The 13562-nt window shown below is 35.9% G+C and overlaps 1 protein-coding gene across 1 annotated transcript in view; it reads left to right on the top strand.

The window, feature by feature from the left end:
- Positions 1–13562, top strand: part of LOC125235819 (neurobeachin-like) — a 347843-nt gene that overhangs the window by 130278 nt on the left and 204003 nt on the right. The window lies entirely within an intron of this gene.

Raw genomic sequence — 13562 nt, 5'->3', positions numbered from 1 at the left:
TATATTATTTTATATTGGTCGATTCGGTTTTCGTATTCAAAATCTGACACTCAATTAGAAAAGTGGAGTAAAATGTCTAAAATTTCACTGTCCTATTCAATATGGTTGTAATAAAATACGGCATTTATGGTTCTTGCGAAATATTTTCCCATTTAGAAATTGACACGTGCCGGTTTCAAGTTTCGTTTCATTATATATAATGATAAATCTTGTAATTAAGAAAGCTCGTGTAAGATATTATTTACGTCCAAAATACAATACATTACCATATTTTTTCCGGAAAACATAAAACCAGAGAGAGATATGTGCTTTTCCTTGAAATTTCACATTTAGGTGCAATATTGTAATAATATAGTCAGTAGAATGTGAAATTTGCTGCAAATTTGCCTGAGAAATGATAAGCTTGGAATGTACCATGCTGTAATTATCGATCAAAGAGACTGGTCTGGGTTTTTTTTAATAGTTTTAGTATGTCAATTCCAATAAGAGACTTCAGCCTCAATTGGTAGAACGAACTAAATAATTAATTTGAAATTTAAATCTAATTCAAATATTTTTGATTTTATTTGATATCTTACAAAGCATTTTCCTCGTGTTGGTACTGTGTTTTACTGGCGGTTTTTGTTTGCGGCCCTGTAAAACAAATAACTGTTTATTGAAACTGCGCTGGATCCAAAAGTTTTTAATTGAAAACTAGTAATATATTCCATATATTGATACCACGCAGTCAACACAGCTAGATTCTGACGTTGCCACTGTTGGCAGCATGCCCAGTGCCACGTTTCGGGAAATCACTTCTTTTACAACTTGCATTTACTCTATATTGCTTTTTCAAGTACAAACAAGAAAATATTATATCTCTTAGTATAATTTAACAATAGTAAATTGTCGAGGAAACAGGGGCGGCCCCGAATATAATAATAATATGTAGAGAATTAAAATTAAAATGCATTCTCATTATAGATGTGTGAGTGTGCACAGAGAGTGATGTGTTTGTCCAGAATCAATAGAATAACTTCATTTATCTTAAGGTATAAATGGGTCTTGGTTGTCTGGAGGAGATCGCTTTTAGGGTTGAGACCGCCTCTTGTTTCATATTTTCTAAGTTGTTATTTATACTTACTATGTTGTTTCCTGTATTGAGGTGTGTATTTGTATTGTATTGTATCTATCTTCACTCAGCGAAACTCTTGTGTGGTGGACAATATTTTGTTAATTCTTAAAATAGTTAATTCCTCGCTTTGAATTCTCACACATCTTTAGTGGAAACTTAGCGTTGTGAGCGACAACCCACCGAAAAACAATTCTCATCAAAGCGTCTCGCAATTCGGGCCAATTAAAGCCTGAGCGACGTTGCGTCGACGTAGTGCCGACGCGGCGCCTTTTTCCATACAGTTGGCCCGACACTACGCTCGCGACTCGCGAGACGCTAGATGTGGGGGGACGCTTAAGTATTGCACGTAATTCCCCTTACGTTTATAGCCTATCTATACTTATAGCTTCATATGAAGACGTCAAACTCATAATACCATATAGTTTTATATATAATGGAAGCGATAACGAGGAAGGGTAATATACGGCTCATTAACCCTGGCTGTTCAATGTGACGAGCAGGGGATATAACATTCGCTTGCCTAGCACTAAGACGAACCAGTACATCTTGGCTGGTTGATTGTTAATGACTACGAAATGTGTTGCGGACATCTTGAAAACGCATGCGTAGCCGAGACTAACACTGTCTTTTTGACACTAATAAAACTCGTGAACCTTGACAGTTGCAAACAGACTAAATTTATTGTACTATTTAATGGTTGCTACCAGAGATGGCAGCACTAGTATACAGGTTCTGTAGATTTTGTTACAATTTTAACAGACACTTAATGATATATGACTAAACTTCTACCACAAGTTCACAGTGGCAAATTGTTTATTATTATACTTATTGTCTTCTTATCTTACTTTCTTTGCATCTCTACTAGCCTTGCCTGTGTTATAGAAAGCACTCGGAAAATCCGTCAATGTGTAATATCTACTAAGATTCTATGGATATTAAAAAGAACTAGTATTATTTATATACAAAGTGATGAATTCAAGACGTGTGAAATATGGATATCATTATGGAATATAATATGTATTTATTAATATAGAGATTACGTTACGCTGGTGCTAGAAAACTCACTAACGCTTGCACGAACTGTCTGTTCCAACAGAACACTAGGCCATGGACGTTGTCATAATACCCTATAGCTGTACATCTAAGCTAATACTTTCCAGAATAATCTTAGAAATGAGGTAGAAATTAGCTACAAAAATAACATTTTGGCTTACTTCAGCTAACCGAAATATAAACGTTAAACGCCTAAAATATTCATAGTCAAACAAACAATGATATTTGATCTCCATATTTAATTACCCAGAGGATATAAACTTATACAAAGCATTACAAAACGAAATAAACTCGTATTTACCTGTCAAAGAGCACTCCAAAAATCGGCCATTTGCAAAAGAATCCACGATTTAAAACAATTCCGCTCAAAGACGGTCCGAGGGCCGGTTCTGTTTTAGCATTTTGATGTTATTTTGATGATCAGCAGGGTTACATGATTGGCGCTAAAGTATGCCGCCGCGAGATAGACTAGGACTACCCGTCCTTATGTCATTAATGCGATTAGAAGAAGACGTGTGATTTGAACAGCCGGGAAGCCTAGTCCTTAAACAAGGGCCTACGAAATGAGAAGTTCCGGTCTCTGCTGAGTGTGTGTCCTTTATTAGCGTCTAATGTTTTATGTCAGCACATGTTCTTTTCTATGTACTTTGATATGGAACACAATAAATGAATTCTATTCTATTATATTCAAAAAGAAAGGAAAGAATCGCGAGAATCCAGCACGGGTTCCGTAGCTCAATTGATTAAGAGCGGCCGCCCGTTCTGCGATTGAAGCGACAATACATGTACGATACTAGTATAAAAAATACAATTCTGCGATTGAAGTCTTTAGACAATACAAAAACAAAAACATGGCCGGGATTACCCGACATACGATCTAGTATAGACCGAAACTGATAAGCGGAATCGAAACTCATGAAAACTCGAAAATTCGCGTTTTCCGGGATCTAAGGCTACGCTAGATCGATTTTTCACCCCCGAAAACTCCCACATAACAAATTTCAGCGAAATCGTTAGAGCGGTTTCCGAGATCGTCGGTATATATAAATAAATAAATAAATATACAAGAATTGCTCGTTTAATAGTATAAGATTATTTAGATACCGAAACCTAGGTTTGAATTTTCTCTGAAAAAACGGTGCGGCGCGGTCGCAGCAAAATGAGATGAATTCCGTAACAAGTTGTCGCATCAGAAGCGTCCTCGGTGAAATCACATTTTGTCATTTCTCTTTCCCCATTTACTTTATTACACGCGATTTGGGAGGGTTAATCTTAAAACCTCCTATAAAGCCCCGAGCGGTAATTTAATAAGCAACCTTATTTGGTAATGACAAAACACATTATTGCTTACAATGAAAATGAGAGATACGCGTCTGTGGTAATAAAATCCTAAAAGGATACTTATTAGGGATAAAATTACGTTTAGTATGAAGGAAGCATTTCATGTAAATGATTTGAAAATGAGTTTCATTAAAGCTCTTAATATGTGTGAATGTTAGGTGCACTTTCAGTGCGTATGCCTACTTTATCACACTAAGAGCTTTGGCATCCCATACACTTTGTATGATTTTTTTTTCACTTGGTGTTTATTTGATGCCAATCGATTCCATTGTTGAGTGTAAATGTAAGGCCTGAGAGACGCTCGGAGGCTTCGGAGCGGAGCTTTCCGTGGGGCGTGCAGCGTCGGCTCAAGACACTTGTTTGAGCTTGTTTGACATGCACGCCGCCCCCCCGCGCCCCGCTGCCCGCCCATTATGAGCGTGCACTCAGACCTTACACTAAGGGCCAGTTGCATCAGCCTGACAGACACAAATCATCGTCACGCAGCAGACGTCTATGGAACTTCCCATACAATAAAATTTAACGAATGCGTTAACGGTGACAGACGGTTCGATGTAACCGGCCTTAAGTAACAATAATCTTCTAAAAGTGCGACCCTGGGCATGTATGGGGGCATATGTTGATGATCTCCCAGTATCATAAAGTCGTCTACCGCCCCTAAAGTGCTTGCAAAGTGTAAGTAACAATAATCTCTTCAAAATCTCTTCAAACACTGGTGCATGCATGAGCTAATATTTGCCCATTGATCCCCAGTGGTCATGATACTGGTCTTTGTTGCAATGATGTAAAGTGTAGAATTGTATGTTTGTGAAGTAGACTGGGCAGGGGACTGCGTAATTGAAAGGTGCCGTGTGGAAGGTTTTTAAGGAGTTTTCAGTACAAATGGTGTTTTTTTTACGCACTAGTGCGTGAAGTGGTCCATTATATGCCAGGTCGAAACTTCGGAGGCTCATCTGTACTGAAAAATGTCATACGATACACGTGCGAAAAGGCAATTCGTAACTCGTGTCGATTTAAAACACTCCCTTCGGTCATGTTTTAATTTATCGCCACTCGTTTCAAACTTCCTTTTTTTTTGCACTAGTATCGTAAATTCGTAATGTACTATTATCGTCGGTTTTTGGGTAATAATAATAGTTTGTGTGTTTTTTGAGCTTAATCTATACCCTTTCGAGTAAAATTGTTTTTATTGTATTAATTTGTACCGTAAATCTATGTCAAAAGTGATACTTAACGCCATCTACAAGTATAATCGAAAGCTACAAGACTTTTTGTGTGGCGCCATCTATGTGTGGTGGAGTGTAAGCGCGTTCGTAGGCGGTCGCATTTTAATGTATGGGATGGTATGATCTTGTTACATTTAATTTATGATGTAGTCTAATGCTAAAGACGTAGCTACGCTACCCACGCTACGGTGTGCTACGGTATCTGATGTGCTACGCTGTAGCATGTCGTAGCTACTAAAGTTATCATGATGAGCTACTGAAATTATTAGGCCTTCTGTTTCTTACTGTTGATATTCTGTGATATATCGACAGCGTCGCTCGTGGCATAATATTTCAACAGCATAGTCGGCTACAATAAAATACCTACATTTAATGTTTTTTTTCATTATGATGCACAATATTATTACGCATTAAAAAAAACTGGAAATATCTAGCATAGCATAAGCATAGGAGGTCTAATACCAAGTTAAGATAGTTAGACTTTATAATTTATTAGAGGCTCATTTGCTCGTTTGAATTTGGTCGGTTGCTTCACTTGCGCGGCGAGTCTCTCTTTCGTGCGCAGGGCCGATGCGCGCTGTTCTCGCTGCGCCGGGGCGTGTGTGGGAGCAGGCCGGCTGGACGGTGTGGATGCGCTGCTACCGGGTGTTGACGGTGCGCTGTTATTTGTCGTTAATTTGCTTGAGCTCTCGATTTTCTTTGTTGTTGAAATTGGTTTCAATTCACATTTTTCACTGTGTATTTGATCTAATTTTGCTGTTAATTCAATCACTTTTTGTTCTAGAGGTTTAAGGAGCGTACTTATCAGGTTTTTTAAAGCTTCACTGTCACTTAAACACATTTTTGCTAGATTTATTACACTTTTTTTGTAAGCGAGACCGTCAGTGACCAATGGCCGACCGCGCGCGACTTGACTTATTAAATAGAAATTGGATTAAAAATAAATTCTGTCCATGATTTTCTTATAATTATCTGATGCTTTATTTCGTGGATGGTATAAAACATTTTATTTGAACTGCAGTCAAGTTCCCTATTTACCTTTACGAGGTGTATTTTGATTGCCTCACTATATTTAGAATGACCTTTCCATTGTAAGATGATTAAAATTCTGAGTACTTTCCGTTGAAAGTGTCGTTACACTTGGCGTTATTCCGGTTCATTAAGTCGCATTTTTAATCGTATACAGGCAATCTTGTCCATTCCGCAATCCACACCTTTAGGGCAAACAAAAACAGTTCTAAAAGACTAGTTTAGCGTAGTCTAGATAAATATAAGTCTGTCGAAATCTCTGTTTTTCTTAGCGTGTACTCGCTTTGTCTCTAAAGGTCTTTGAGTACCCACAAAATGCTCGAATTATAGCGCTCGTGGAAGGGAGGCGAGATTTCACCCGTGTGATGTGACCTTTAGATCTGTGATAACTAGAAAAACTTTGAAAAGAACTAAATGCGTAGAAAAAAGTTAGATCCTAATGGAGTAATTTAGACCCTTTGTGCGTTTTATAGGTGTTATGCCTTTTTGTCGTATTTTTCGAGTTTTCTTTGTGTATAAAATTTTCCGAGATCCCTTATTGGCCTTATTGGCAGCATCTACCTAAATGTCGTTACAGATAAATCCTTATTGATTTTAATGTGTCATTCTAGCTTTAAATCTCACTTTTACGCCATTTACGTAAGCAATAATGTACCTAACACTGCAAAAATATAACAACCACTTACTTTTCTGGGTGTCTAGGAATTCTAAAGAATGACATTTCCGCATTTTGAGAACTTTCCATACACCCATAAACACTACAGTAACGAAAATATGTCTTCGGTGCTGACGTCATTTTCTCCCGAACTCAACACGTCAACACAGCGCGCAAACGCGGCCCCGACTGTTCAGCCCAATAATCACCAGTTTCGCATGTTTTCGCCGCATGCGAGGGGTGGGAGGGGGACACACCGCGCGGCGTGAAGTTTGTAAGAAGAGTTATTACTGGTTTTATACTGTGTTATTGGTTTAGCGGACGGCAAACTACACTATTTATTTTCTTATGACTAACAAAGTGATACCACAGTCATTCGTAAATACATTCACAGACTTAAAAAAGTAGGTACCGTTCTAAATATCTATGTCGTGATATCGTAAATCAGAACCAGCTGAACAAAGTCTCCGTTGACAGATGAACCCATATATAACGATTACCTTAGGCCGCGTTTACCAGATCGACAAACCATACCGTTTAGAAATAATCCATACTAAGATACAGCGGGGCAAATCTCGACTGGGGGGCAAATGTAACTGGTCCATTTTTAGGGTTCCGTAGTCAACTAGGAACCCTTATAGTTTCGCCATGTCTGTCTGTCCGTCCGTCCGTCCGTCCGTCCGTCCGCGGATAATCTCAGTAACTGTTAGCACTAGAAAGCTGAAATTTGGTACCAATATGTATATCAATCACGCCAACAAAGTGCAAAAATAAAAAATGGAAAAAAATGTTTTATTAGGGTACTCCCCCTACATGTAAAGTGGGGGCTGAAATTTTTTTTCATTCCAACCCTAACGTGTGATATATTGTTGGATAGGTATGTAAATAAAGCCTTTTTGCTACCTATTCAGCCTACAACTCTTGTGAGTGTCTATGACATGGCCATGACTTTGACAGCTGTATTTTTCACATAAAATGTCAAAGGCTTTATTCTATAAATAACGTTACATTGTAAATCGTTTAAAATATAAAGATAGGGAATAATAGCATTAAATGTTGTTTCTCTTTTTTTAGGTAAGTGTTTTGGTTGTTACATGTTCAATGTGCATTATAATTTAAATATCTTTGTTTGTGCCTAATAAAACATTCTCTTTTTTTAGAGCAACAACTTTCGTTATTATTTTAGAAGAAGATAACATATTATAAAACAACATTTGTACGGCTATTAAACAACAATGGAAAAACTGAAATTCGAATTTGTTGTTAAAGCGGGCGAAGATCCAAAAACAAATGTCTGCTGCATTACGTCAATTATAGACACGGACAAAAATATTTATTTGATGCCGGAGAAACTGCAACCAGTGAGACTGCATGAAATGATTTCTAAAACCGCGGCATATGAGAGAGTCAAACTTACGTTACAAAAAAGACACGATAAGAGACAGGTATGGATATCACTGACACCAGAACAGATGAAAGTTTATTTGGACGAAGACGGAAATATGCAGTTTAAAAATTATTTATTAGAAGAAATGACACTTGAACCTCCATTACAGACGCAAGCTACGGGTATCTCGGAAGAGGCTTTGGCAAAGATTTTACAAAATTTTACTGATAATAAGAGGGACATATCCAAAAACTACAACATAAAGAAGCTAACAGAAAAGATGGTTTTAGAAAAGTTTACAAACAAAACAACAAATGCAAATCAATGGCTTACTACTTTTGAAACCGAATGCCATCGAGTAGCAATTGAAGAAGATACTCAGAAAATTGAGGCGCTTAGGCTGTTTTTAGAAGATTGCTGTTTGGATTGGTACCGGTCAATGATAATTAAACATACAATAGACTCGGACTGGACGCAATGGAAGAAAATGTTTTGTGAAACTTTTGCGGACAAAGGTTGGTCGCCGGTCAGGTATGCAATGTTCTTTAAATATAGACAGGGATCATTACTTGAATATGCTATAAAAAAAGAAAGGCTTCTGCTAGAGATCAATAAAAATATGGATAAATCTACGTTGATAGACCTTATTGCTACAGGGCTACCAATATTTGTAGCTGATAGAATAGACAGAGAAGATCTTAAGGAAACGGAGGATTTATTTAACAATCTTAGAGGTTTAGAGCACCTAGTGAGCAAGAAGATTTGGGAAAGGAAGCCGGTGAGTTTAGAAAATAAGGGTAAGGAGAATAAGAATGGAAAAGATTATCATCCATGTAGAATTTGCGAAAAAGAAAATAAGGGAAACCGGTATCATCCTGAATCTCTATGCTGGTTTAAAAATAAAAATAGTGATGGGCCGAAACGAGAGCAGATAAGAAGTGTTAACCATTCAGAGTTGGAGGTAGAATTAAATGAAATTGATCCAAAAAACTAGTTATTCTGCCATTAATTAAAACAAAGCTAGTGTTAAATAATACTTTACATCTTTTTGGAATCTATGATTCAGGATCAAATGTATCTTTAATAAGTTCGAAGTTATTACGTTTTAAAAATAATTCTATTAATAATAACGGTGTAACTGCTAGCTTGAAAACAATTAATGGCGTTAAAAATCCTATAGGAATGGTAACTTTAAATATAAAGATTTTTGATATGGATCATGACGTTAATGTGTTCGTTATAGATGAGACAAACTTTGACTATGATTTCTTGATTGGGTTAGATTGTATAAAACAATTCCACCTTAACCAACACGACACTTTGGAAATTTCACAAAATACACGGATGTTAGGAAACCTAGAAAGTGACCAAGGTAAAAACCCCGGAAGAGCTATAATGTATCCCGATGTAGGTTTCGAAATAGAAGAAAAACAAAATAATGGCTTAAAAGATAGTGATTTATCTATAAAAGAAGAGATTCAAAATAAAAAAGAAAAGATATATGAAATAAACTTTAATGAACACATAGAGGTTAAAAACTTCGATGCTGTAGTGAGTCATCTGACTTCGCAGCAGCAATCTGAAATAGATGAATTGATTAATAGATATAAACCACTTTTTGCAAAAGATAAGTTTGATATAGGTACGGTGAAAGATTATGAGGCACACATTGACCTCCAAATAGATAAATATTGTAGCAAAAGACCTTATAGGTGCACAATTGAAGATAGAAAAGAAATAGAACAGCAGGTGTCACAGCTATCACAAAAAAACTTGATTGAGGAATCTTATAGCCCTTTCGCCGCTCCGGTAACATTGGCATATAAAAAAGAAGACGGGAGAAAAACTAGGTTATGTATAGATTTCCGAGATCTAAATAAAATCGTGGTTCCTCAATCACAACCGTTTCCATTAATTGAAGACTTGATGATTAAAACTAGGAAGTGTAAATTTTTCTCAACCTTAGACGTAAATTCAGCATTTTGGTCAATCCCTATGAAGGTTGAGGATAGGAAAAAAACTGCTTTTGTCACTCAAGAAGGGCATTACCAATGGACATGTCTTCCATTTGGTTTGAAGACGTCACCTGCCATATTTCAAAGAGTCCTTAGTAGCATTATAAGAAAACATGGTTTATCAGAATTCACAGTGAATTACATTGACGATATTTTGATATTTTCGGAAACATTTGCAGATCACATCAAACACTTGTCTTTACTTTTAGAGGCAATATCAAAGGAAGGGTTTAGACTGAAGTTTTCAAAATGTAACTTTGCTCAAGATTCCGTCAAGTATTTAGGGCACGTGATACAAAACAATACGATTTCTCCACTTAAGGATAATTTAATTGCAATTAGAGATTTCCCGACACCAAAAACACAAAAAAATGTTCGTCAATTTTTGGGTAAAATTAACTTTTACGGAAAATATGTTCCAAACATATCTATTATATTAGACCCTTTACATAATCTGTTAAGAAAAGGACAGGCATTTATTTGGTCCGAAAGTTGCCAAAAATCCTTCGAGACCATTAAGCAACTATTATGTTCAAAACCTATTTTAGCAATATTTGACCCAGATCTACCAATACATATTTACACGGATGCATCAATCCAAGGCATAGGAGCGATATTAAAACAACCACAAAATAATACAGAAGAAAAACCTTGCGCATATTTTTCAAGAAAATTAAATGACACACAGAAAAAGAAGAAAGCGATATACCTTGAATGTTTGGCGATAAAGGAAGCAGTAAAATATTGGCAATATTGGCTCATAGGGAAGAAATTTACTGTTTTCTCAGATCACAAACCACTGGAAAAGATGAATATTAAGGCTAGGACAGATGAAGAATTAGGAGACCTAACATATTATCTGTCACAATTTAATTTTGAAGTCGTTTATTCTCCAGGGAAATACAACGTAGAAGCAGATTGTTTGAGTAGGAATCCGGTGTTAGAACCAAGTGAAAATCAAGATGAAATACTAAAAATTGTAAATTTCATTCAATTAAAAGACATTATAGATGATCAAGGTAAAAATGAAGAAATAAAAAGAAATAGAGACAAATTGAAGTTAAAAGATAACGTATACTATAAAAATATTAGAAAAAAAGATAAAATTATATTAACAGAAGATTTTTGTAAAATAGTGATTGAAAATACACATAATTATTACTGTCACTTAGGCATAAAGCAAATGGAAACAAAGATTAAACCATTTTATGTGGCAAAAAATTTATCTAAACATATCAGAGAGTTTTGTGACAACTGCGAAATATGTATAAAAAATAAGTCAAGAGGAAAATATAAATATGGATTAATGTCACACTTGGGTCCTGCTACATCCCCATTCGAAATTGTGTCTATAGATACTATTGGTGGATTTGGTGGCTCACGCTCTACAAAAACATATCTACATTTACTTGTAGACCACTTTACTAGACATGCCTATATTTTAACATCTAAAACACAGAATGCTAACGATTTTATAAAACTTATTCAAAAAGTTCCACAGAACAGTAAAATTGGTTTGATTTTATCTGATCAATACCCAGGTATAAATTCAAGAGAATTCAAACTTTATTTAGAAAATGAAGATATACCCATTGTGTTCACTGCAGTGAATGCTCCATTTTCCAATGGATTAAACGAACGGTTAAACCAAACTTTGGTCAACAAAATCCGTTGCAAAATTAATGAAAGAAAGGATAAACTAGCATGGACTACTATTGCTCACGAATGTACGCAAAGATATAATGAAACTGAACACACAGTGACAGGGTTTTCCCCGAAATATTTATTAGAAGGACAAAATGTGGATATTTTACCGAAAGAATTGAAACAAAGAGGAACGTGGAAGAACTTATTAGAAGACAGAGAAATTGCGTTGGAAAATACAATAAAGTCACATAATTATAATAAAAAACAATTTGATAAAAATAGGAAAATATGTGAGTTCAAAATAGGAGATTTAGTTTATGTTGAAAATGGAAACCGCTTAAATAGAAAGAAACTCGATGAAATAAAGGTAGGGCCATATAAAATCATTGAAAAAATATCAGACTCCATCTATAAAATAAACACGGGCCACAAGAAATTAGAGTCGAATTTTTTTCACATAACGAAACTTGTTCCGTTATCAAAATAATTTAATTAGTTGTGTAAATGATATAATGTGTTTTCTCATAAATATCATAATGAGATATTTATGAGACTGGGAGGGGAGATGTAAATAAAGCCTTTTTGCTACCTATTCAGCCTACAACTCTTGTGAGTGTCTATGACATGGCCATGACTTTGACAGCTGTATTTTTCACATAAAATGTCAAAGGCTTTATTCTATAAATAACGTTACATTGTAAATCGTTTAAAATATAAAGATAGGGAATAATAGCATTAAATGTTGTTTCTCTTTTTTTAGGTAAGTGTTTTGGTTGTTACATGTTCAATGTGCATTATAATTTAAATATCTTTGTTTGTGCCTAATAAAACATTCTCTTTTTTTAGAGCAACAACTTTCGTTATTATTTTAGAAGAAGATAACATATTATAGGTATTTAAAAATTAATAAGGGTTTGCTAAGATCGTTTTTCGATATTATTTATATTTTCGGAAATAATCGCTCCTAAAGGAAAAAAAAGTGCGTCCCCCCACCCCTCTAACTTTTGAACCATATGTTTAAAAAATATGAAAAAAATCACAAAAGTAGAACTTTATAAAGACTTTCTAGGAAAATTGTTTTGAACTTGATAGGTTGAGTAGTTTTTGAGAAAAATACGGGAAACTACGGAACCCTACACTGAGCGTGGCCCGACACGCTCTTGTTTCCATGTTTTATTACAATGTTTGCATTATTAAATAGAGTGTCCTCCGCGGTCATGTATGGTAGGCGTGTTCAGTGGATACGTGTAGAATTCAACGCCATAGTGTAATAATGGAAAACATGGATCAGTTACAATTGCCCCCCAGTCGAGATTTGTCCCGCTATATTTTATATTAATATTATACAGCAGATCTATGCTTTTAACTCAGTAGCCGTAGAAACAAGCGGCCTGTGGTGCGCTAACGCAAAAAAAAAAAACATTCGTCAGTTAGGGCAGTGAATGCGGGAGAAATGCGGCGACCCCAGATCTGGGGTTTATTTAGTCCAGCAAATTTCTCTCGCCATACAGAGTGGCAACGCCAGCAGCGTATTAGGCACATCGCGGTTCACGTCAGCGGATCTCTGATCGTTGAAATCAAAAACGCTTTGCCGAAAAAATCGTGCCAACTTTATTGTGTGAACGAGCGAGAATCGAGCGAACTTGTGAACTATTAAAAATGCCACACAAAATCCGCATATATTTCCGCATAGTAACTAAAAAACCGGCCAAGAGCGTGTCGGGCCACGCTCAGTGTAGGGTTCCGTAGTTTTTCGTATTTTTCTCAAAAATTACTGAACCTATCAAGTTCAAAACAATTTTCCTAGAAAGTCTTTATAAAGTTCTACTTTTGTGATTTTTTTCATATTTTTTAAACATATGGTTCAAAAGTTAGAGGGGGGGGGACGCAATTTTTTTTCCTTTAGGAGCGATTATTTCCGAAAATATTGATATTATCAAAAAACGATCTGAGTAAACCCTTATTCATTTTTGAATACCTATCTCTAACGCTCCCTTCGCTTTTAATATTACAAATGGCTGTGATTACTCGCGAGGAGGTGGAATCCATGCCTATCAGAAACGAGGTTCACCGTAGGTATGAAACCCGGAGTGCG

This window comes from Leguminivora glycinivorella, chromosome 18 (assembly GCF_023078275.1).
Source record: "Leguminivora glycinivorella isolate SPB_JAAS2020 chromosome 18, LegGlyc_1.1, whole genome shotgun sequence".
In the NCBI taxonomy this organism is placed as follows: domain Eukaryota; kingdom Metazoa; phylum Arthropoda; class Insecta; order Lepidoptera; family Tortricidae; genus Leguminivora; species Leguminivora glycinivorella.
Note: the sequence above shows the minus strand (reverse complement) of the source record. Positions and strands in the feature narration are given on the sequence as shown.